The following is a 25,415-nucleotide window of genomic DNA, read 5'->3' on the forward strand; positions in this document are numbered from 1 at the left end:
CAAGAGACATTAAGAACTGAGAAACCAGCCAGGTGTGTTGGCCGCAGCCTGTGATCCCAGCACTCTGGAAAGCTGAGGCAACGGGCACAGAGCTGAAAAGTCTGAGACCAGCCTGGACAACTTAGGAAAACTCTGTGTCAGAAAAAAAAATTAAAATAGGTCTGGGGATAGCTATAGCTCAGTGGCATAGCACCTGCCTGGCAAGTGAGGTCATGAGTTCGATTCTCAGTACCTTAAAAAAAAAAAATTAAAATTTAAAAGATGGTTGGGGATGTAGCTCAGTGCACAGGCTTTGGGTTTAATCCCCTGTGCAGAAAAAAAAAAAAAAAATCCAAAAGGGAGCCCTGAGGCTGTAAGCAACAACTCTACATCAGATGGTGACCTGTGCTCCCCATTCAGTTTTCCATGCACAAAATGGAAGAGAGGAGAAAAAAGAAAGCACCTGTGAAATCAAGGCCAAGACCAGAGATACGGAACCTGCGACTATATGTGATATAGAGCTAGAAATACTCATTTAAGACTACAAAACTAAGTGCAAAATACACAACTTCCAGCTCTGATATTTAGTACGAATTGTTACTCCATTAAAAACAAATGAAGGGCCGGGGATTTAGCTCAGCGGCATAAGCGCCTGTCTAACCCTGGTGCATGTTTAGCACTGTGTTATCTCCTGCTAGGGAAAAAAGCAGCAGACTCTGTGAGACAGGTGAGGCTGAGCCCTTTCTGTCCATGGGGGGCTGCTGAGAGAGGAGAGAGACAGACAGACAGAGCCAAAGAGACATAGACAGAGGCAGCTCTGCCCAGTGGCCCTGAGCATTCAGTAAATCCATGTCCTTTCCTCTTTCAGGGGCCACTCACAGCGGTTGCCCTTTGACAAAGCCAGAGAAATCTTAAAATGCAACTCTGCAGCTCCGGCTCCCAGCTTAGAAACTTACATAGCTACAAAGCGTTCCAGCTCTAAGCCTCATCTTGGTGAGGTTTGGTGTGCCTTACCCTTAGGGTTACCCAGAGTGAGGCCAAAGGCCAGTTCCTGCCTTGCTCTCCAGCCCGTTTCCTGTCTCCCCTCCTCCCCCACTCCTGCCTCCCGACCTTGTGACCCAGGCCAGTGTCACTGGGGATGTCCTCCCTTCTCCCTCATCCAGCTGGCTCCTGACGAGGTCACTTCCTTGCCAAGACACTCCCTCGCAGCCCCAGCCACACAGGGGCTCCCAGCTCAGAGCCAGTTCCTCCCATGGTCCTGTGGCTGGGGTTCGCGTCTGCATCAGAGCAAAGGAACCCGTCTCTTGGTTGGTTCGTTATGAGCCTTTAATAAGGAGCCGGAGATGCCGGAATCAGCCTGGCCAGACAGCGTTAGGAACCACACATATACACTGGCGTGTGCAAGGGGCGCCAGCTAGGTCTCCAGGACCGCACGATACTATCTGCCATCAGGTGGGGTATTCAGGGACCAACAGGTCTCAGCCAGCCCTCTCTGGGGCTGTCCTGGCTCCCGGGGACTTCTTCGCCCAGCAATGACTGTGGCGGTATACAAACTTTGGTCCCAAGTTCCTGCCATCTCCTCTGCATCCATCATTACCTGGAGAGCTCAGGAAAGTTAGGGGCCTGCACAAGGTCAAAGCCAGGAGGCAGCAAAGTCAAGGTTTGAACCCAAGTCAGGTACTAAGATCACTTCATTGTTAACTACACCAGGGTGTCCATTTAAATGGGCAGGGGTGGAAAACCAGAAAAAGGAATATACACAGATTGTTCAAAAAAATCAGAGAAGAGTCAAAATAATGTAGATCTTGAAATTCAAGGAAGAGCAGTGCACCCCTTTTCACCTCAGCATTTGGGAGGCTGAGGCAGGAAGATCACTAGGAACTGGAGGCCAGCGTGGGTTACACAGCGAGTTCAAGGTCTGCCTAAACTACGAAGTGAGACCCTGTCTCAAAAACACACCAACAGGGAAGGAAGGAGAAGGCTTTACTCTGGGAGAGGATGTCAGGTAACCCTGTAAGTTGTCTTTGGGACTCTGCCCCAGCCCTTTAGCTTACCTAAGCTTCTGTTTCTTTGTGATTCATTCCCCACACACTGAGCCTATTCCCCATCACCTCCTCCCTCCATGTCAAAGAATCCAGCTCCATCCCTGCTTAGATTGCACCTGTTCTCTCACTCCCTCAAGGTCTTGGGCTGCATTTATTCTGTTTTCAAATTCATTTTTTTCTTACTGCCATGCTGAGGATGTAATCCGGCGCCTCGTGTGTGCCAGGCAAAGCCCCTGCCGCTGAGCTACCTCCCAGCCCCCATTGTTTTCCTCCCCAGTAATGGTCGTTGGACCGTTGTGAGCTACGTCCCCAGTGCTCCCCACCCCCTTTTTGAGACAGGCTTTCATACTTCTGTGTTGCCCAGGTTGCTAGAACTTGCAGTCCTCCTGCCTCAGCCTCCCAGAGTGCTGGGATGACAGCTGTGTGGCACCATGTTTACCTCCTTTTCTATAACTGTAGTTGCTCTTTGCAGTTAGCACTTAACATTAAAATACACTCAAGTCTTCTCATTAGAAGAGTAAAACCCTTCTCCTTATCCTGTTCATTTATTTGCCAATTTTATCAGTACATGGTGATACACAGTAATGACACTGTCCTGGGGAGTCCACACATACACATCCTGCATTTCCGTGATCTGCTCCATCTTCCACGCCTGCCCCCTTTAGGCCACAATCACTTTCTTCCCTTCCCCTCATGTGTTAGACGAGGTCTTCCCGCTACCCTCTGCTCCCCCCCCAGCCCGCCTCTGACACGGTTCTGCTGCTATCTCCAGTCCCTGTCTCCTCCCTTTGGTCCCTGGATTGTGCTGTGCTATATCCCCCATCTCTGACCGTCCCAGCCTTCTGAGAACCCATCTCTAGCTTTCTGCCACACTTCTCTACTCACTGTGTCACGCCTGCGTGACTTCCAGGGCTAAGAGCCGTGGGCACACTGTCCAGAACGTGCATGTACAGTGAAACCTGGGTGTGCGAGCATAATTTGTCCCCCAAACAGGCTTGTAACCCAAAGCACCTGGATATCAAAGCAAATTTCCCCCTAAAAAGTAATGGAAACTCAGATGATTCATTCCACAACCCAAAAATACTTACCTAAAAATGGTTACAGTGCTGTCGTATAATACAAACATAATAAAGAAAATATAAAAGATAAAGAAAAATAAGCATAAGAAAACTTTTGTGGCTAGAGTGAGGGAGACAAGAGGAGAGTTACTGCGTAGCGTGACTTTCACTGTCATTAATGGAATCACTGTTGTCCTGCTGGCTCGATGGGATTTTCTTTTTATGCAGCCTTAACAAGCAGCCTATCTGATGACACTTGCTTTTGCTTCCTTTTGAAGATTTTTTGAAAATGTGACATTGCATTGTCGTTAAACCGATTCATTGCTTGAACTGTCATAGCCCTTTTCGGGTGGTACTCTTCTAGAAAACTTTGTAGTTCCCCACATTTTACACAGCTCCCTAATCTCATTGGAAGTAAAAGATTCCTCTGCTTTCTTCTCCTCCTCTGCCAATGAGATCTCCTCCATAATCTCTGGCTAATGGGAGACAATCACCCACAATCTGGGGGTGGGGGGACCTTTGGCATAATTGTGACCATGTGTCTTTCAGCAACACATACTACTTGTATTGCAAGACATTGCTTGTTTATCAAGTTTAAGTTTCTCATAAATGCATGCTTGTCTTGTGGAACACTCACAGAACAAGTTACAAAGCAAAGTTTGACTGCACATAGAAGATAAGCCTTTTATTTTCTGGACCTTTAAAGTTAGCGCATACATCTCAGTTAGTTCATTGCCTCTGGGACAGAATACCCGGCAGCCACAATGTAAAGGAGATGCTTATCTTGAAGCACTGTAGAGGGTTCAGTCCACGGTGAGCCAGTTCCAAGGCGGCACAGCATGGTGGAAGGGCCTGGGCAGAGGGAGACGCTCGAGGCCTGGCAGACAAGTGAGGGGCCCAGCCAGAGGGAGCCAAGCCCTTCCAGGCCACGCCCACAGTGGCCCCCTCTTCCTACCAGATCCCACCGGCTAACAGGAAGTGGGCTCTCTAGCCCCAGAATCCAGCCACGCTCCAAATGCGCACCCATGGTAACATGAAGTGAATCACAGTGCCATGGATTCTCTGGGAGCCGAGCCTCTGTTCCTACCCACAACCTGACCAACTCAACTTTTCCTGTACCTCCATGCTGATCAGGGTTCCCAGCTCAGTTGTTACCACTTAGCAGCCATGCGGTGTGAGGAAAGGAATCACCTCTCTGCTTTCAGGCCCTCTTCTGCACAGTGAAGATCATAATAGGGAAAACCTTCTATGGTGTGTGTGAGTGCCTGAGTCACAACACGTCCAGCTCCCAGATAGCATCTGCCACATAGCTGCTGATTGCTTAATAGTCACTAGCTGTGTGTGTTATGTAACTAGTTATCTCCTCTACCTGTTCCCAGCCCCGCCTCCCCTTTTTCCCTCCTACCCCACTCCCGAATCATTACCTTCACCTGAAACCCTACACGCACATCCAAGGCAGTGCTAGGCCTCCACCCCGCCTGCTCTTCCTTCTACCCGAGCCGGTCCCAGAGCCCGCACAGAGCCCTCCCTCCACCCACATCTCACTTCCACCCACATCGCACTTCGCCATCGTGTCCCTCCTTAAGGCATCACAGGAGTCTGTCAAATGCCTCTCGGAAAATATGTCTCCCTTCCATTCTACAAGTAAATCACCTTGAGAAGGAGCGAAGGGTCTGTGATCCCAACAGAGATGATAATGCACCTATAAAAATGCAGCAAATGAAGGCCAGGCACGGCGGTGCATGCCTGGAGTCCCAGCACGGGGAGGCTGAGGCAGGAGGCTCACTGTGAGTTCAAGGCCAGCCTGAACTGCCCAGGGACACCCTACCTCAAAAATAGATCGATAGATCAATAAATAACTTTAAAATGTATAAAGTCTGAGACAGCTCCGTGCAAAGACCGGGGTTCAGTTGCCAGTACTTATTAAAGGAGGGGAGGGAGTTGCTTTTACATGAATCGTGCTCCCGACTCCATAATTAAAATAAAAGATTTAGTAATACACTTGTTGAAAATGAAGAGATTAAATCAAGGGCAAGTGTCTCCAGCTTGAGGGTAGGAGACAGAGTAGAAAGCTACCAATACCAGGAACTGCCCTGATGCTGCAGTTATGGCAGCAACGTCCTGTTTTTAGAATGACATTTTCAGAGCACATTCCGTGTCCTGGGCCTGGTGCCAAATGCTGCGCATGCCCAACTCATGTAATATCTTCAAGCAGGCCCTGGAGGATGCTGGATTCCCACTCGCCTCCACCGGTGGGGAGGCAGGTTCACAGGACCACGTAACCTTGCAAGTCTCACGTTAGTTCTGAGGGCGTTCGCTCTGCTGCGCGATGCTCTGGACTCCAGCTTGGCCAGCCACACTTGGGAGCTTGGACTGGGAAGAATTCTGCCTGTGTTGCACAAAGTTTGAAGCAAAGCCTCTGGCAATCCGTAGTAAGACTTTGTATTTATTCAGTTAGTTTTTGAGACAGGGTCTGTCTGTGTGGTTTATTTTCTTGTTGTTGTTGTTGTTTTGAGACAGGATCTTGGGTGTACTTCAGGCTGACCTTGAACTCACTATGCCCAGGCTGGCCTAGAATTCACAGTGATTCTCTCCTGCCTCAGCCTCCTGAGTGCTGGGATCACAAGTGTGTGCCACCATGCCCATCGCAAAGATTGCTACTTCTCTGTAAGGGTAAATAAGAACCAAAATGTCCAATATATATTGGGAAATGGGAAGAGACTGTTCAAAAGGAAAGAGAAACTGGGGTGGGGGAGAGGGGAAAGCAAGGAAAAAGAAAAAACTAGACAGATGATAGATAAATAAATAGATAAATAGATAGATAACAAGGTTTCCCTCTACCCGAAAGCAAGTGGCTCTTCCAGAGAAACACAGGCTGTAATGAGAGCTACTGAGGTAAAATACAACTTAATGCTTACCGTGTTTAGGGTTTCACTGACTTTGCAGGTCTACAGCTGGTAGTCTGATCATCTATTCAGAGGATAACAATACACAATGCAGCATCTAGGAGGAATTTCTCCTTCTGAAGGTGGTATTGTTAATTCCCTATCATCTTGTTTTGAAGCCCTGTATCATTTCCATTGTTTTGTTGGGTTGGGTTTTATTCTGTTTTGTCTTGTTTCATTTTATTATAGCCAATGCATGGGCAGATATCTCAGAGATAATAAGATATATTATGGCAGCCATTTTGGATTTACTGTTGTCTTGTTTTGAAGTCCTTTATTGCATTCATTGTTTTGTTTTTATTGTTTCTATTCTATTTTATTCTATTCTGTTTGATTTTTTTTTATCCATACCAGGGATCGAACTCATGACTGTGCACTTGCAAGGCAGGTGCTTGTGCCGCTGAGCTAAATTCCTTTTTGTTTGATTTTTACTATGTCTGAAGTTATGGGCAGCTATTTTGAAGAGGTATTATGGGAACCAATGTAGATTTCCTAGTACCTTGTTTTAAAATCTCGTATCACTTGCACTGTTTTGTTTTGAGTGGCTTTATTTTGTTTTGTTTGGTTTTATTCTCTTTAAAATAAAAATTACATAGCATTTGGGAGGCTGAGGCAGGAGAATCATTTGCAAGTTTGAGACAAGCCTGGGCTACAAAGTGAGCCCAAGGCCAGCCTGACTTGCATAGAGAAACCTTATCTCAAAAAGTAAGTAAATAAATAAGTAAAATAAAAATTACCAAAAAATTACAAAAAAGATAGTTAAGAGAGTTATACTACTAATTTATATTAGTTCATTGATAAAAAAGGTTTGTGCTCATTGTTTGATCTATTTTTCATGCTTATATCTTGTAATCTGAGAAACTGCTTTGAAGATGTGCAATGTATTAACCATTGTTACTCTCCTACTACCTTGTTTTGAAATTTTGTATCATTTTTATTATTTCTATCTTTTAAAAAATTGCTGCTTCTAAATGAATATCTTAGCAAGTATCAATTTCCAGACTTTTGAGGCTCTGCCCTTTTGCCACTAGTGAATTTCCTTTTCCTTTCCTATTTTTTCCTTCCTTCCTCCCTTCCTCCCTTCCTCCCTTCCTCCCTTCTTCCCTCCCTTCCTCCCTCCCTTCCTCCCTTCCTTCCTCCCTTCCTTCCTTCCTTCCTTCCTTCCTTCCTTCCTTCCTTCCTTCCTTCCTTCTTTTTTCCCCCAGTACTGGGGCTTGAACTCCAAGGGCCCTCATACTGAGTGCTATATTTCATTTCACTTGATTTCATTTCGAGACAGGGTCTCCCTAGGTAAGCCAGGATGGCCTTAGATTTGTAGTGATCCTTCTGTCTTAGCTCTTGACCTGGGAGTTTAGCTCAGTGGCATAAGCACCTGCCTGGCAAACATGAGGTGGTGGTTGTAAATTCAATCCCTGGTACAAAAAAAAAAAAAAAAAAAAAAAAAATCAAACCCATTCTGTCTTAGCCTCTCAAGTGCTGGGATTACAACTATGTGCCACCGCTAGGGCTGGGGTTTAGCTCAGTGGCATAAGCGCCTTCCTGGCAAGCTCAAGGTCCCTGAGTTTGATCCTCAGTACCAAAAAAAAAAAAAAAAAAAAAAAAAACTATAACAAAACAACCATGTACCACTTTGCCTATCTTTTTTTTTTTTTTTAACCTTGAAACAAGTTCTCATTAAGTTGCCCGAGCAGGCCCCAAACTTGGTGATTCTCCTGCCAGCCCGCCAAGACCTGGGATTATAGACATCCATGAATTCTACGTTAGCTGGAACTACATAGCTAGAGATTGTCTCAAAAAGAAGAAAAAAAAAAAAAAACCATAATTTTGCTGTTACTAGGAAAAGCCAGGTCATATGACATATGCCCATAATTCCAACACTCAAGAGGTAAGGCAGGAGGATCACAAATTTGAGACCAATCTAAATTACAAAGCAAGATATGGGCATGGTGACATGTGTAATCCCAGCACTTAGGAGACTTGAGGCAGGAGGATTTCCATGAGTTTGAGGCCAGCCTGGGCTACATGTGAGTTCAAGGCCATCCTGAACTACACGGCAAAACACTGTATCAAATAAAATAACAACAGAATGGAAAAAAGGTCTTTCCATAATGATAAACACATAAGTTTATTAAGAGAAGATATCCATTGTTTTTTATTTTTTATTTTAAAGAGAATAAAGTCAAGCAAAATAAAACAGAATAAGGCCAATCAAAACAAAACAGTGTGATTATAGGACTTCAAAACAAGAATAAGAAATCAACAATGGCTATCACAATGCCTCTTATCATCTCCAAAATGGCTGCCCATACACTCAGACACAGTAAAAATCAAACAAAACAGAATAGAACTAATAAAAACAAAACAATGAATGCAATAAAGAACTTCAAACAAGACGATCGCAAATCCAAAATGCCTCCCATAATATGCCTTACCGTCCTTGAAATGAGCTGCCCATGCCATCAGATACAACAAAATCAAGCAAGACAAAACAGAATAAAACTCAAGCAAACAAAGCAATGAAAACGATACAGGACTTGAAAACAAGACAATAGGGAATCAACAATCACCTCCAAAGAGATACCCCACAAAGGCCACACTGTGCGTGGTCACCCCCTCAATAGTTATACCACCAGCGTTACACCTGCAAAGTCAGTAAACAGTAAACACTACAAGCATCAAATTGTATCCTGTCTCAGTAGCCATCATCACAGCGCGTGTTTCTCCAGATTAGCTGGTTGCTTATGGCACGCTGCAGGTGGGGATGGCTCTTCTTGTCTCCCAGCCCACATGCCAGAAGGGCTGGCATCCGGTTCTCCCTGCAGCTGCCCACGCGTGGTGCTGCCTCCCAGGGAGGGGTTACTTCTTGTTGACTTCTTGTTCTCTTCTCCCACAGTCTGCAAATGGCATTCACCATTAACTGTGTTCTTAATAAAGTTTTCTGTTTGTTTATTGAGACAGACTCTCCCTATGTAGCCCAGACTGGCCTAGAACCCTTCGCCATCCTGAATCAACCTTCCAAGTGAAATCACAGGTGTGTGCCACCATGCCCAGTTTAAAGTTTTCAAATATATAAAGAAAATAAATCAGAGGTATGTGAAAAATAGATTCACAACTTTATATTCTTCTTTCAAAAATAATATTACAGAGTTTGAGAATAGTTGAGTGGGAAAAAGCAGCCAAGCATGCCTCCCTACAAGAAAGTAAAAAAGACAGTGCACAAGACAGGAAACCACGAAGGCTATCTCATATCTAAATAACACTATCACCTTGGCCTAACATTTACAGTATACTCCACAGAAATAGCAGCAGAATACATCAGTTCTTTAAGTACAGATGGAGCGTTAGTCAGAAGGCTCATATTCTTGGCCACAAAAAAAAGTGTCTTAGTAAATTTAAAAGGACTCAAATCATATAAAGTATGTTCTCAGGCCACAAAAGAATTAAATTCGAAATCAATAACAGAAAGGTCTATGGAAAAAAATCTTTAAACATTTGGAAACAAAATACCATAATTCTAAGTAATTTACTGTCAAAGAATCAACCAGCAAGAAATTGTAAAGTATTTGAAAGTGAATGAAACTTGAAACAATTGCTCCAGGAAGCAGGTGGAGTGGTGAGCAGCCCAGAAACAGTCTCTGTGAGATTCAGGGTCCAGATGCTGGAATACAGCAAGGTGAGGAAGAGAAGAAGGAGAGAAGTTGGTCCCCAGGACCCAGCAGGGGTCTAAAGCGAGAACTGAAGCCCACAGGGAGACTAAAGAGAGACTGTGACACAGAGAGGAGTGGGAGGTGGCTCTTTCTCTCCAAGCTCTGATTCACTGCGTGGGAGGAGTGGCTCGGACCTGCAGATGCTCAGTGTCTGCTGCCGACCCCAGAGACCTCCCTGCAGAAATGCACTAGTGGAACACAGCAATGGATGCAGAGCACTGCAGGGCTGGTGAGTGACTCAGGTTCAGAGATCCTCCCAGACAGCGCACCTGGCTGGTAGCCATCTAGGAGAGAAGCCAACCGGGCTCAGGACCTCAGAGCAGCTGTGGGCTGGTTCCATCTAGTGGCTCCCATTGGCAGGGAGAGTTCAAGTGAGCAGATCCAAGAGCTGAGTTCAGACAAGAAGGACACACACAGAGTGTTAACAAGCTGAACAAATCAAATTCCAGCCTCACAGCCAGAAACCAGCTGAGTATCAGTGGAACTAAAGGTGCAGGCCTGCTGGGATTATCCACTGTCCTGCCATAAAGCCACGGCTGGTTTGCTGGGATTAATCAGCCAGATCTGGACTGTGTCTGCCCACTTTGTCTACCAGTACAGGCATGCTTTAAAGTGGACATTTTTTTCCTTCCTTTGTCCTCCAGGCTTGCTTCTACTATTTTCTACCTCTTCTTCTATTTCTCTATTTTATCTTCCTAACCCCTTTTAAATTTTCTCTCCTAAACCAAAGTGTATAATAGGTTTTGTGAAATAGGAAGAAAATGTTCAAATGGGAAGGGGAACTATGGGGGGGGGGGGGAAGAAAGAAAGGAAAACAAAAAATCGAAAAAAGAAGGAAAAATGGAAACAAAGCTTTTATAAGTGAGGAGGGGGAGAGGGATTGAAGGAAGGGTAGGCAAAGGGGGAAAAAGAATCAAGTTATATCAAGTACAGGAACAAATGCCTTATGATAAATGCAATCGTTGTGTGTACCTAAAATGCACCAATAAACTTAATAAAATTTTTTCCCCCTTGAGGGTAAAATTGCCATACTTTGGCTTACTTACTGTATACAACTTTCTGCTTTGTTTTAGCCATAAATCTAGTTCATCTAGTTAAAGATGGTAAATTAAGAGTTACCACAGTTTGTCATTTTCGAGGTTGTATTTGGTGATTATTGTTATTGCTGATTTTACTACTTTAGCTAAGGTGACATAACTGCTCTAATCAGTTGTTCTTCCCGGTATGCCAAGACTGAGGCTGCTTAAGGGCCATAAACAAGTGCCCAAGAGCCAGAGACACGGCCAACTAAGCAGCAACTTTTTATTTCCAATATGTTGAAGAGGGAGTATCTTGAAAAGGACTCAAAAGCCCAAAGCCAGCTACATCATTTCCTAAAGGTTCTAGTACTAGCAATAATGCTATTCATCATAACCAATCTATAAGCATCAACCCAAGGAATCAAACTTAAAAAAAAGAAAAGAAGACACTTACAAACAAAATGCAACCCCAGACTTGCAGCTCACCAAAGACAAACCCAGGGGCAATGAGGTAGAACAATCCAAAAGCCACCCAGAAGGCCTCTCTGAAGTGGTAACAGCACAAGTAACAAAGCAGATGAGTGAGGCTCTAGAAAAGAAATCAAATAAAAAATAATTTGTCAAACAAGTACAGAAATGGTAACCATACTGAAAGATATGCTTAGTGAATCTACAGCACATACAGATTTTAAAAAAAGAATAAGATTTTAGGAAATGATGGAAACCATGAATGCTCAACATAGAAAAGAAATGAAATCCATGAAACAGATTCAAACATATATCCAAGAGATTAAAGTACATATGCAGAATGATCTGGTGTGAGGACAGAATATCAGATACGGAAGCCACCATTGCAGTTGGCAATCATGAAGAGAAAGATTTCTTAAAAATAGCAAAGGACCATAAGAAATAAATCCAAGAGCTGCTAGATGATATGAAGAAGAATAACATAAGATTGATCAGGATCAATGAAAAAGCAGGAGATAGCACAAATGACATTTAAAAAACCTGTTCATAGAAGTAATGAAAGAAAACTTCTGAAGAAAAGAAAAAGAATTTGATATGCAGATAAGTGAGGCATATACTACCGCAACTAGCCACAATCAAAAACAAAGGCTACACCCAGGCATATAATAGTGGTATGTTTCTGAAATTCAATACAAGAACAGATTATTGAAAGCTGTTAGTCAACCAGGGATGGCGGTGCACATATGTAATCCTAGCACTCAGGAGGCTCAGGCAAGAGGATCACTGGGAGTTCAAGGCCAGTCTAGCCTACATAGAGAACTCAAGGCCAGGCTGAACTATACAGCGAGATCTTGTCTTAAAAAGTAATAAATAAATGAATAATAAAAATATAAGTTCTGGGGACATAGCTCAGCAGTACAGTGCAAGTGTAATGTCATGAGTTCTATTCATGGTATCAAAATAAATAAATAAAATTTTAAAAATAGTAAAAATAAAACAAATGCTGTTAGAGAAAAGAAACAAATCAACTGTAAAGGAAAGCCCATCAAAAATCACAGCAGACTTCTCGACCTGAGCCCTCAAGTTAAGGAGAGCTTGAAGTATCTCAGGTCCTAACACAAAATAACCATCAACCAAGACTGATATACACCACAAAATGATCCTTGAAAATTGATGGAGAAATAAGACACTTCCATAATGAAGAAATTCATGACCACCAAACTAGCATTCCAAAATGTTCTGAAGGATATTTTTACCTTAAAGATTATATTTCAATTTAAGAATATATAAATTGCTTTCTTTCTTTAAAAATGCTTCCCCTTAGCCAGATGTGATGCTGCATGCCTGTAATCCCAGCACTTGGGAGGCTGAAGCAGGAGCATTTCTGTGAATTCAAGACTACCTGGGTTACAAAGTGAACTCAAGGCCAGCCTGAACTGCTTTGTGAGACCCTGTCTCAAAAAAAAATGCTTCTATTTACTGTTATTTTTTTTATACCAGGAAATCAATTGAGGATCTTGGACTTTCTAGGCAGGCACTGTGCCACTGAGCTATATCTCCAGCCCCCGAAGGATATTCTTGACAGAGATAGCAAACTCAGTGTAGTGGCACACACCTGTCATCCCAGCTCTCAGGAGGGTGAGGCAGGGGATTGCTGTGAGTTTGAGACCAGCCTGGCCTACATAAGTGAATTTGTGGCTGGCCTATACTACATGGCAAAACCCTGTCTCAAAAAACAAAACAAAAACTCAAAACTGAACAGTATGGTAAATAAAAGAAATACATTTAATTCAAGAACAAATTTATAGGCTGAAAGTCAAAGAATGAAAAACAACAATCCATGAAACAGGGACCCAGAAAAAGCAGGGGTAGCTATTCTATTTGCAGACAAAGTGGATTTCAAGCCAAGAATGATTAAGAGACATAAAGAGGGTTACTCCATCCTTGCAAAGGGAACAATCCAAGAAGAAGAGATAACAGTCATAAATATATGTGCACCAAATGCCTATGCACCTAACTATATAAAACAAATATTGACATTAAAAAAAATCAAATAAGGGGCTGGGGATTTAGCTCAGCGGCATAAGCGCTTGCCTTGCAAGCAGGCAGTTGTGAGTTCGATTCCGGTACCGATAAAAAGGAAAAAGACAAAAAAAATAAAAAATAAAAAAAATCAAATAAACACTAATACAAATGTAATAAGAAACCTCAGTATCCCACTATCACAGATACACAGATCAACTAGACAAAAACTCAAAGAAATACCACAACTGAACCAGACTTTTAAAATGTTTATGGAGTGTTCCACCACCAAATATCAGAATACACATTCTTCTCAGCTGCACGTGGGACATTCTCCAAAACAGATCACATATTAGCTCATAGAACATGCATAAGAGAATGCAAAGAGATCAAAATTATTCCATATATATTATTAAACCAAAATGCAATAAAATTTGAAATCAATAGCAAAAGAAACCACAAGAACTTCATAAACACATGGAAATTAAATAATACCCTCATGAATAACCAACGGGTCACAGATGAAATTAAAGAAGAAATTAGACAGCTTCTACAAGTAAACAATAAGGCCCAAGTGGACAGAATGAAAACTGGACACAATGAAAGCATCCTATGAGGGAAATTTATAGCAGTGAACTCCCACATTAGAAAAGCAGAACAAGATCAACTAAACAACCTAGTATTGAACCTCAAGCTTCTAGAAAACAAAAGTAAGTCAAGCCCAAAGCTTATATAAAGCATTTTTTATTTTAAGAAGAATAAAATCAAATAAAACAGAATAAAGCTAATCAGAACCGAAAAATGAACGTGATGCAGTACTTCAAAACAAGATACTAGGAAACCAACAATGGCTACCATAATGCTTCTTGTTTCCTTCAAAATAGCTGTCCATACCATCGTGCATAATAAAATCAGACAAAAGTAAACAGAATAAAACCAATCAAAACAGAAGAATGAAAGCATATTTTAAAAAGAATAAAACCAAACAAAATAAAACAGAATAAAGCCAATCAAAATAAAACAGTGAAAGCGATATAGGATTTCAAAACAGGATAATAGGAAATCAACAATGCATACCATAATGCCTCTTGTTATCTTCAAAATTGCTGCCCATAACATCAGGCATATTAAAATCAAAACGAAAATAGAATGAAAGCAGCAAAGCAGAATACTGAAAAAAACAAAAATAAAATGGAACAAAACAAAACAGAGAGAACAATACTGGATTTCAAAAACAAGACAGAAGGAAATCCCTCATATTTGCTATATTGCGCACTGCTATCCTCTTAATAGATGCTCAGACTGCTGGCTTCAGGCTGGCAAAGTCAGTCAGACAACAGAAGCATGAAGTTGTTTTGGTACCTCAGATGCTATCAACTCAACCGTATCTTCCGAATCAGTCAGTTGCTTATTGGGAAGGAGTGTTCTTGTCTCTCTCCCTCACATGCCGGTTGGCTCACGAGAAAGGTGAATTGGCTTCTTGTTCTTCTTGCTACTCCTCCCAAGCCCAGCATGGCTTCTGCACACTCATAAGAAGGAAAAATTTGGCTTGTTCTGCTCCCAGGAACATGGCTTGCACTAGGTCACAGGAAGGGTAAATTCAAGGAAGGAAATTTTTAAGATCAGAGCAGAAATTAACAATGGAAACTTAAGAAAACAATACAAAGAATCCAAGAGTTGCTTCTTTGAACAATTAAAGTGACAAAACTTTAGCCAATCTTATCAAAAAAGGGAAGAAAAGACTCAAATCCATGCAATTAGGAATAAAAAGGGTAAAATCATGACAGATTCTGCAGAAATCCAGAAGATCATCTGTATCTACTTCAAGAATTTGTATTCTAATAATATATAAAATGTAGAAGAGATGGAGAGATTGCTAAATACATAAGAATTACCAAAGTCGAATCAAGAAGATATAAATATTCTAAATAAACTAATATCAGTTAATGAAATTGAAGATATAATTAAAAACCTACCAATAAAGAAAAGTTCAGGCCCTGAAAGATTTACTGCTAAATTCTATAAGAAATTTAGAAAAGACTTTATGCTGCTACTTTGTTGTAGTCAGAGGTTGTGAGAACAATTACATACAGGACACATGATTTATAGTACTATTTATAATAGTCACCCAAGGAGTCAAACACAAAGAAAGTGCAGGAACTCTTTCCATAACACTAAAGGCCTACAAAATCCAGCTGAGGGCCTGGATCCCATGGCAATAACCTGCATGAATTCAACTGAAAACCTAGAGCCCACAGCAATAACTAACGCAAGTCTGTTTCACAGATCTGCACTGAGAAGACACAAAGGTCAGCGGTGGAAGCTAGAAAGTCTGTGCCATCAGGGTAAAGGATCTGTGCCAGCAGGTCGGGCGTTCCACAATGGATCCAAGAGGACACACTCAAAATAAGGACCAGGGCTCCCCTGAAAAGCACCACAGCCATCCTCAGCGACAGTGAGATCTCAAGCTCCTCTGACAATGAGAACAGCTGAGTCCATATCAGGAAGCCAGCGTGACAAACTCTTCCAGAAGAACCAATGGCTCCAAACAACACCACCACTTCCTTAGGAGAACCCAGAAAGTTACTCCTCCTCTCCAGGTCCTCAGGTGGGCCATCCACACTCAGCACCACGCTGATTCAGTTCAGCTGGTGTTTAAGTTGACCACCAGGTACCAGTCCACTATATACTCCTTTTTTAAAATAATTAAGCTTATTGGTACATTTTAGGTATACATGATGATCACATTAATCACAGGGAATTTGTACCTTTCCATGATGTAACTTGATTCTTTTTTTCCTCATTCCCTTACCCTCCCTTCAATCCTTCTTCCTTTTCATATATATATATATATATATATTTTTTTTTTGGTCTTTTTCCTTTTTATCGGTACCAGGGATCGAACTCACGACTGCCTGCTCGCAAGGCAGGCACTCATGCCGCTGAGCTAGATCCCCAGCCCCTTTCCTTTTCATATTTACAAAAGCTTTGTTTCCATTTTTCCTTCTTTTCACAGTTTTTTTTCATTTCCCTCCCTTCCTTTCCCCTCACCTTTTCTGGTCCCCCTTCCCATGTGAATATTTATTCCCATTTCCCAAGTGTACTATGCATTTTGGTTCTTATTTACACTTTCAGTTTCTCACACCAGAGAAACAATGTGGTAATTACACATGTATCAGATTTATTTCACTTAAGACTATGTTCTCAAAGTTGTGTCACTATGTATGAAACTCTGAAAGAAATTGAGAGGGACGCAGTGAATTCCCAAATTCATTCTTGGAAACAAGCATCTCCCTCACACCAAAACCCGAGAAGGATCCAAAAAAGAGAACTACAGGCCAATCTCCCTAATGAACGTAGATACAAAAATCCTCAATAAGATACTGGCAAACAGAATGCAACAAATCATCAAAAAGATTATACACCATGATCAAGCAGGTTCACCCCAGGATGCAGTGATGACTCAACATACATAAATCAATAAATGTAATGCACCATATTAACAGAGCCAAGGACAAAAACCACATGATCATCTCAATAGATGCAGAAAAAGCATTTGACAAAGTATAACGCCCATTGATGATAAAAACCCTACAGAAAATTGAAATAGATGGTCTTTATCTCAATCTGATAAAATCCATCTGTGACAAACCAATAGCCAACATCGTACTAAGTGAAGAAAAACTGAAAGCCTTCACTTTAAAATCAGGAACAAGAGGAAGCAAGCCTAGTCTGGGAACCAGTACCATGTGTGGGCCACCACGGACAGTGCTAGGTGTTGAACCTCAGGCCCCATCCATGCTTAGAAAATGCCTCACCACTGAGCAACAACCCCAGCCGGTACTTTTTAATTTAAATTTATTGATTGATTCATTGTCTTTTCAAGACATGGTCTTGTAGTTCAAACTGGCCTTGAAATTCCCTTTGTAGTCCGGGCTGGCCTTGAATTCACAACAATCCCCTATCTCAGCTTCCCAAGTGCTGGGATTACAGGCATGCGCCGCCATGCCTGGCTGCTTTTTAAATTTTGACACAGGGTCTAACTATATCATCAGCGCTGCCCTGGAATTTGCAGCCCTCCTGCCTCAGCCTTCCAAGTAACTGTCACTATAATCCTGTGCCATCATATGAGTTGTGCTTCAAAGGCCTTCATCTGTGACCCACTTTCTACTTTATGGAATTAGAAAAAGAAAAGCAAACTAAAACCAAAGTAAGCTGCGAAAGAAACTAATTAAGATCAAAGAAGAAATAAAAGTAATAGCAAAACAACCGAGAAAGATCAGTGAAAATATCCAAGAAGCAATTGTGTTTCTACATATTAGCAGTGAACAACTGGACACTGGTTTTTAAAAATATAATTTAAAGTAGCATCAAACCTTTGTCACATACGGCTGTATGTGGTGAGATGCAGGAGGATCCCCAGTGAGATGCAGGCCAGCCTGGGCTGCATAGTGAGATTGTGCCTCAAACCCCCACCCAAAAACTCGACAAATCAGCAGGCATTTTGGTTATAATTAACAAGCTGATTCTTAAATTCTCGTGGAAAAGCAAGACTTGAAGATCTAAAACCACTGTGAAGAAGAGAACCGTCCACCAGATTGAAAATCCACCTCCTTACAATGCTTCCTGTAATGGTTGCAGTATTCAAAACCATGGATACTGCGGTGAGCATAGTGAATAAACTCATGAAATAGCATCCACACATAAGTGGACAATGGGGTTTTGAGGAAGGTGAAAGACTATTTGGTGGGGAAGAGACCTTTTTAAAAATGGAGCTAGGGGGCCAGGGGTATAGCGGGGCAGTACAGAGCCTGCCTGACAATGCAAGGCCCTGAGTTTGATTCTCGGTAGCAAAAAATAAAATAAAAGGTGCTAGAATTATCAGATACACATATGCACAAAAACCTATTTGTTTTGTTTTGTTTTGAGACAGGATCTCGCTGTGATGTTCAGCCTGACTCTGAACTCTGTCTAGGCCAGGCTGGCTTCAAATTTCTAAAAATCCTCCTGCTTTGGCCTCCCAAGTGCTGTTATGACATGTGTATGCCATCATGCCCAGCTTGAAGAACAATAATAATTTTTAAAACTTCCCTTCCTACTTTATGACATGTTGTGTTTGGCTATGTTTTGTCCTCATCAAACTCATGTTGAAATTGGATTTCTAATGTCTGGAATTAAAAGGTAGGTCCTTTAAGAAGTAATTAGAGGGGCCGGGGATTTAGCTCCATGGCATAAGCGCCTGCCTGGCAAGCACAAGGTCATGAGTTCGATCTCTGGTTCCACAAAAAAAAAAGAGAAGTATTTAGGCCAGGGCTGGTGGCACATACCTGTAATCCCAGCACTTGGGAGGCTGAGGCAGGAGGATCTTTGTGAGTTTAAACCAGCCTGGGCTGCAAAGTGAGTTCAAGGTCAGCCTGAACTGCACAGTAAAATTCTGTCTCAAAAAGAGAAAAAAAAAGTCGGAGGATGGGATACATATATGCCTGTAAACCCAGCACTCAGGAGGGCTGAGGCAGGAGAATTGCAAGTTTGAGGCCAGTCTAGGCTACACAGTGAGTTCAAGACCAGCCTGAACTAAACGAAACAACAACAATGAAAAGGAATTTTATCCATGTAAAAATTAGTAAAATTTTTGCCTCCAAATAAAAAGGTAGCCAAGCTTGGTGGTGCACACCTGTAAACTCAGCACCCTGGAAGGCCGAGTTAGGATTGAAATTTCAAACCAAGCCTGGACAACTTAGTGTCTTAGCAAAGCCAGCCTAGAAATTTAAAAAAACGAAAAAGGGTCTGATGCTGTCCTCAATACAAAGGCGCTGGATTCAATCTCTGGTAAACAGATAGTTAAAGGCACATATCTTGCTGAGCACAGTGGCCTGTGATCCCAGGTACTCTGGAGGCTGAGGCAGGAGGACCCCCCAAGTCTGAGGCTGACCTAGGTAGTTTAATAAGTCTCTCTATCTCAAAATAAAAAATTAAGAAGTAATAGAGCACCCTGGTTTAATCTCTAGTATTAAAATAATAAATCTTATTGTTTAAGTTTTTTTCCCTTACACTCATTATTCATCATGATTTTGTCCTAGACTTGAACAAATAAGCTCCAGGGTAGCTCAGAACACTGAACCGTCTGTCCTGGAAAGAGCATGTCCCAAATGACCCGAACCGCGGAGGTCACAAGATGTTTCCCTTCCTGCTGTCATTTGGTGGTAGGTGTGCTTCTCTCAGGACGCCAGCCACCGTGAGCAGCTATTTAGGGACGAGATAGCCACATCTGTCCTTTGAAAGAGGAAATTGGCAGGGTGGACACTGCATTCTGAGACGGGAACTTCTGAACTAAAACTTTGTTTGTTTACAGTAACCCCACACAAGGATGTGGTCAGAGAGCCCTGGGTGACAGGTGAAAGCTGACGTTCCCGCACCCATTCCGTCACCTTCCTAGCCAGCCTCGGTTTCACACACACAGGTCAGACAGTGAGAGACCTCACTGTACTGCACAGGACCCAGGTCTAGGCAATGAGTATAAACCCAAGTCTCTGCTTGAGGCTTCCACAAAAAAAGGTATTTTTCAAGGATTTGACCAACAGTTTTTTTTTTTTCCTTTGAGACAGTGTCTTCCTATGTAATACAAACTGGCCTTGAACTCACAGAGATCCTCCTGCCTCAGCCTCTCAAGTGCTGAGATTACTTACAGGCATGCACCACCATGCCCAGCTCTTTTCCAATTTGCTACCTTCTTCCTCTTCCTACTTGGAACATTAACATGGTACCTCAAGCAAAGGTATCTTTCAACCACAGAAAAGAAAGCCACATGAAGATGTGGAGAAGCCACCATCACTGTGGGAAGCCTGCCTCGGTAGCCTGCTGCTGGAGGCGCATGACACCGTGGCTATCCAAACCTCTCTTCCTCGAGTCTGTAGCTGCTTGCCGACGAACACTTTTACAATTAATTCAGATAGCACCCCAGGGAAGAGTGCTCTTTGACAATAGTAGTTGATTTTTCTAAAAACTGTGCAGGTACATTAGCGTAGATCAGTAGCCCAGCACTCAGGAGGCTGAGGCGGGAGGATTGCTCTGAGTTTGACGCCAGCCTGGGAGTTCAACGGTAGCGTGAATTACAAAGTGAGACGTTGTCTCACAAAACCTAAATAAATAAATAAAAATTTAAAACTAGAAAGTACCTAAGATAATATATTGTATCTAGCTGTATAAGGAATGCATGAGAAGTTTAGTATATCTTATTACATGTACATTGTTCTTTCTTTTGCCAATTACTGGGATCAACTCCAGGGAAAACCCAAAGCTAGTGTTGAAGAATGTTTAATTTTCCTGGAGAATGAATGTTATCTCAAGAGCACGATCAGTGAAATGGTAACATATGGATACACAGTATCATTTTTTCAGCTCTTTTCATAAAGGTCTTAAAAACTTTCCTCATTGCTAAGTTGAAACATCACACCACAATTCTGTAATGTTTTTCATTCCAAGAGTGAGTAGGTAAAGCAAGAAAATTAGTGCATCTTCAGAAACAATTACAGTATAGGAAAACCTTGGTCTGCAACTTAATTGACACTGGAAGAAAGCTTATAATCCCAAATACCTGGCCGTGAAGGCAAATTTCCCCATAAGAAATAATGGAAACTCACATTCATTTCACAACCCAAAAATCTCGTCTAAAAATATTACAATGATGTAAGATAATATGAAATAATAAAAGATAATAGAAAACATAAAGAAAAATAAACAAATGAAACTACTTTCAGTCCACGTGAGGGAGACAAGAGGGAGGAGGGTTACTGTCTGGTGAGGTTTCACTACGGCTAACAGAATCACTGCCGTCCATTGGCTCAGGGGAACCTTTTTCTTTTCTAGCAACTTTATCAAGGAATCTGCTGCTTTTGCCTCCTTTTGATGATTTCACAGAAATGTGGCACTGCATGATCAGCAGACAGATTTACTGCTCACATGGTTACAGCCTTATCCAGGTGGTGTTTTTCTGCAGAATTTTGGTCTCCCACATTTTACACATCTTCCTACTCTCACTGGAAGTGAGGAATTTCTCTGCCTTTTTCCTCTATAAACAAGACCACCTCCAGAACCTCTTACTGTTGGGAGATGACCACTCACAGTGCCAGAGGAAGAGAGAAGAGCCATTGGCTCAGCTGTGATCACATCACATTTGCTGTCGAGTACTACTTGCATTGCAAGACATCAAGTTGTTTATCAGAAATGTTCGTTCATCTTGCAGAACAAACACCTGCAGAACAAGTTATTCACAATGCAAGGTTTAATTTCCCAAACTCTGCGACACCCTTCTCCTTTCCTTCCTCCTTGAGATGGCATGGATCTTGGGGAGCAAGTTTTGTTATTTCTAATTTTTCTGATCAAAGTGATTTCATTAGACCTTTTATCTCCCATTTTTTAAAATTGGTACCAGGGATCAAACTCACAACTGCACGCTTGCAAGGCAGATGCTGATGCCACTGAGCTAAATCCCCAGCCCCTTCCCCCTGGTTTTTTGAAGCAGAGTTTCACTATGTAACCCAGGCTGGCTATTTGTTTATCTTTTTGAGACAGGGTTTCCCTATGCAGTTCAGCTTGGCCTTGAACTCACCTTGTAGCCCAGGCTACCCTTGAACTTGTAGCAATCCTCCTGCCTCAGCCTCCTAAGTGCTGGAATTACAGGTGTGTGCCACCATGCCCAGTTTCATTGAATTTCGAACTGGAGAAGAATTCCTACTATCTAGGCTTGTTTGGTTTCTTTTCTTCTTTTTCTCTTTTTCTTCTGTGTACATGTATAGTTTTTTGTGACAAAGCAATTTGTACACTTTGAATATTTAAAAACCACGCATCACCTTTACCTTTCCAGCAAAAACAAAAAGAATTTAAAAATAAACCAACAAAATTACAACAGAAAGTATCAACTCCAAACTTGACCCTGTAAGTTCTGCTGCTTCTCCCATCAAGGGGCTCAAGTCAGATTAGGAGAGAATTTTGTTTTAAAGGTGTCATTTTAAAGCTGCAGGGATGTCTGTTACCATCACAGTTAAACATGCCAAAGGTGGAGCCATGTTGTCCCTTGCCTGCTTAACCCATCCAACATCTCAAACCAGGCTTTGCTGATCTTCTATCCCCATTTTCTAAAGTTTTTTTTTTTTTTTTCTTTTTGTAAACAAGAGAACGTAGGCAGCTGTATGGCGACGTCTGCTGAGTCCATCTTCACGGAGAAGCACTGTAATGTCTGAGCACAGTATGCAGAGACAGGAGGGGAAGCCAGGATTCCTTGTGCTGCCTGCTGCGCAGCGCCGGGCCTGGTGGAGGCCGAGGGCAGAAGGGAATTCAGGACAGACGGCAGGACAGATGCTGCCCTGTGGTTCTCCGCTGGTTTGAGGTTTCTCCCCAGAGTAAGTCGAGAACCGTGGGGTCTGTGGAGAGAGATCTTAGGGACAGGGCGACACGAGCGGGGACAGAAGGGCTGCACTTGCCACCGGGGACTGGGGAAAATTGTCTTTAAAAAGGAAAAACAACAAGGTTGGGATCCATCAGAGTTCAACTAGGCATCTTCTCCATCCTCCTCTCCTTCTGCCCCTTCATGACCTTTGATAAGATTATATCCAAAAGATGAGAAGTATAAAACAAAAGAGGCCTTTATTCTGAGAACACGGAGAGAGAGAACCAGCACCCCACTGCTGGAGTCTGGCTTTCTGTCTGGCGGACTCGAGGCATGGGGGGGGGGTATAAGTAGCCTCGGTTTGGGGTGGAACCTAAGGGGGCATCAGGTATGCATGGGTAGCCCATTGGTCCTAGGTTTGGCCCCACAGGTAAGTTCCCAGGGGCGGGGAAGAGGACATCACAGGTAAATTCCTAGGGGTGGGGGAGACAGGAGCTCCTTGGTTCCTCCTCTAAGGCTTCACAGGCTACAGTGTCCTGTCTGGGCCAAAACCCATTCAACCTTCACCTTTGCTTCTTCCTCGGGATGTCTTCCAACACCCTCTCCCCCCACCTCTTCCCCTCCCCTCCCCTCCCCGTCTCTCATCTTCTCCTTCCCCTTCCTCCTTCCGTACTGCAGTGGACTTGTCCAATACCATCCTTGATGGCCTAACTCATCTGCACCTGCAAACCAGGTAGAGAAGCCTTCGGGTCCTTCATGCTGCCTCTTCCTTCTGGCTTTACCCTGCATTTGACTAGAACATTTCGTCAAATCCTTTTCAGATTTCCATTTGATTTCAGTGGACTTTGAAGATGGAGCACCACTCTCATTCAGATGAAATTCTTTGGAGAGAACTGTTCTCCTCCTCCTCCTCTTCTTCTTCTTCTTCCTCCTCCTCCTCCTCCTCCTCCTCCTGCTCCTCCTCCTCCTCCTCCTCCTCCTCCTCCTCTTCCTCCTTTTTCTTCTTCTTTTTGAGAGTTTCCCTATGCAGTACAGGCTGGACTTGAACTCACTTTATAGCCCAGACTGGCCTCAAACTCACAGAGATCCTCCTGCTTCCAGCCTCTGGAGTGCTGAGATTACAGGTGTGCACCACCATGCCTGGCATATTTTCGAAGCAAGGATTTTCATCAAAATAAAAAGCTGATGTTATATTTTCAAATTCTGGCACTTCAACCTTGGTTGAATAATGCAATACTTTGTCTTCCCTGCTACGCAGTGCATACACTTGTGGACGGTTAAAAATGTTGCTACCCCAAAATCTGGGATTTTGGTGATCACTTCGGACCTCTTCTGAAAAATTGGTTGATGGAATTTGTTAGATTCCTGTTTTACTTACAGTGACCCCTCACAGGCTTGTTCATTAAGTCAGGTTTGTTACATCCTTCACCAATACGTTCAATTGCGTGTTCTTTTTCTCCCTAGGGCAGGCCCAGAGAAGGGCCTTCTTGTTTGGATCAGCAAAGTCCTGCCTCATGGGGGCCTCGGACTCCAGCATGTCCCAGTTCAGGCCTGGGACCATCACCAGCCATGGGAAGCTGCATGGAAACCTGGACTTCATCTGAAGGTGAGAGCTGTGTTAGGGCACAGCTCGTCGGCAGGAAAGGGCCTTGCTCACCTCGGGGTGAGCTCCTCAGGCTGGGAGCCCGGGTCCTCTGCGACCCAGCTGTAGTCATGGGTGACAACACGCCATTAGTTTACAGCGGAGACACAGGAGCTGTTTTGGGAGAAAGGATAAAAACCGAGGAACACACTGATGCTCCAACAGCCAGGTGTACAGTACAGTGACCTGGGGTAGTAAACCAGGGCAGAGGAGCTGTTTGGAACTAATCAACTCTGGGGATATCTATTGTTTTTTAAAGATTAATTCTTCAGGTAAATGATAGAAATCAGTGTAATGCATATATTTGCATTCACACACTGACAAGTATTTAATACTTTTTTTTTGGAACCAGGGATGGAACTCACAATCCCGTGCTTGCCAGGTAGCTGTGACAAGTGTTTTATCAGTCAATTAACGTGATTTTTTGTTGCTGTTTTCCTTTCTGTACCAGGCACTGAATCCATGACACTTGCGCTTCCCCAATTCTGTTTTATTTTTTATTTTGAGGCGAGGTCTCACTAAGCCCCTAGGTTACCCAAGCCGGGTTTGGACTTGCAGTCCTCCTGCCTCAGTCTCCCGAGTGCTGGACTCCCAGGCCTGCGCCACCAACCTGGCACTTAACAATTTCCTGACTGTGGGCGCTGGTCTCATTGGTGGAAGTGGAGGCATCATTCCCGTGAACACCTGAGAGGCACCGAGTGGCTGGGAAATCTCTGACTTGGCTTCCTGAGCCCGCGCTGTGCGTCCACCCAGAGCAGCTGAGCAAAGCTCTGTCCTCTCTCCGGATTCTGCTGTTGCTCTGCCGCAGTCTCCTTTGACTGCAGCACTCAGCGCCACCCTCTTGGGGACAGAGGGCTGGGCCCTGCCTCATCTGGGCCTGGCACTGCTCTGCTGCCTGGGCCTGCACGGGGTCTCTAGAGCCGCCCTGCGCCCCTGCAGCCCAGGTGCATCTGCTCTCAGCCTCCTCCTCTGCGGGCTCGCCCAGGACAAGGTGTCCCTCACGGGAAGAGCGTGTTGCTGGGAAGCGATGGGAAGCTAAGGGCTGGCCAGGCAAGGAGGAGCGCGGAAGCCCTGCGAATGCAGACCGGCGTGGGAACACAGGGCCCGAGCGGGCGCCCTGCCCTGCAGATGTGGCCTGCGGTGGA

General features: G+C 43.4%; 1 pseudogene; it reads right to left on the minus strand.

Annotated features, from left to right (window-relative positions):
* Positions 1–5,380: 5,380 nt before the first annotated feature.
* Positions 5,381–24,343, minus strand: LOC100714374 (protein SET-like; annotated as a pseudogene).
* Between the last annotated feature and the right edge of the window lie 1,072 nt (positions 24,344–25,415).

Source organism: Cavia porcellus, unplaced genomic scaffold, assembly GCF_034190915.1.
Source record: "Cavia porcellus strain 051 isolate PalLab524CR breed Dunkin Hartley unplaced genomic scaffold, mCavPor4.1 scaffold_22, whole genome shotgun sequence".
NCBI lineage: Eukaryota > Metazoa > Chordata > Mammalia > Rodentia > Caviidae > Cavia > Cavia porcellus.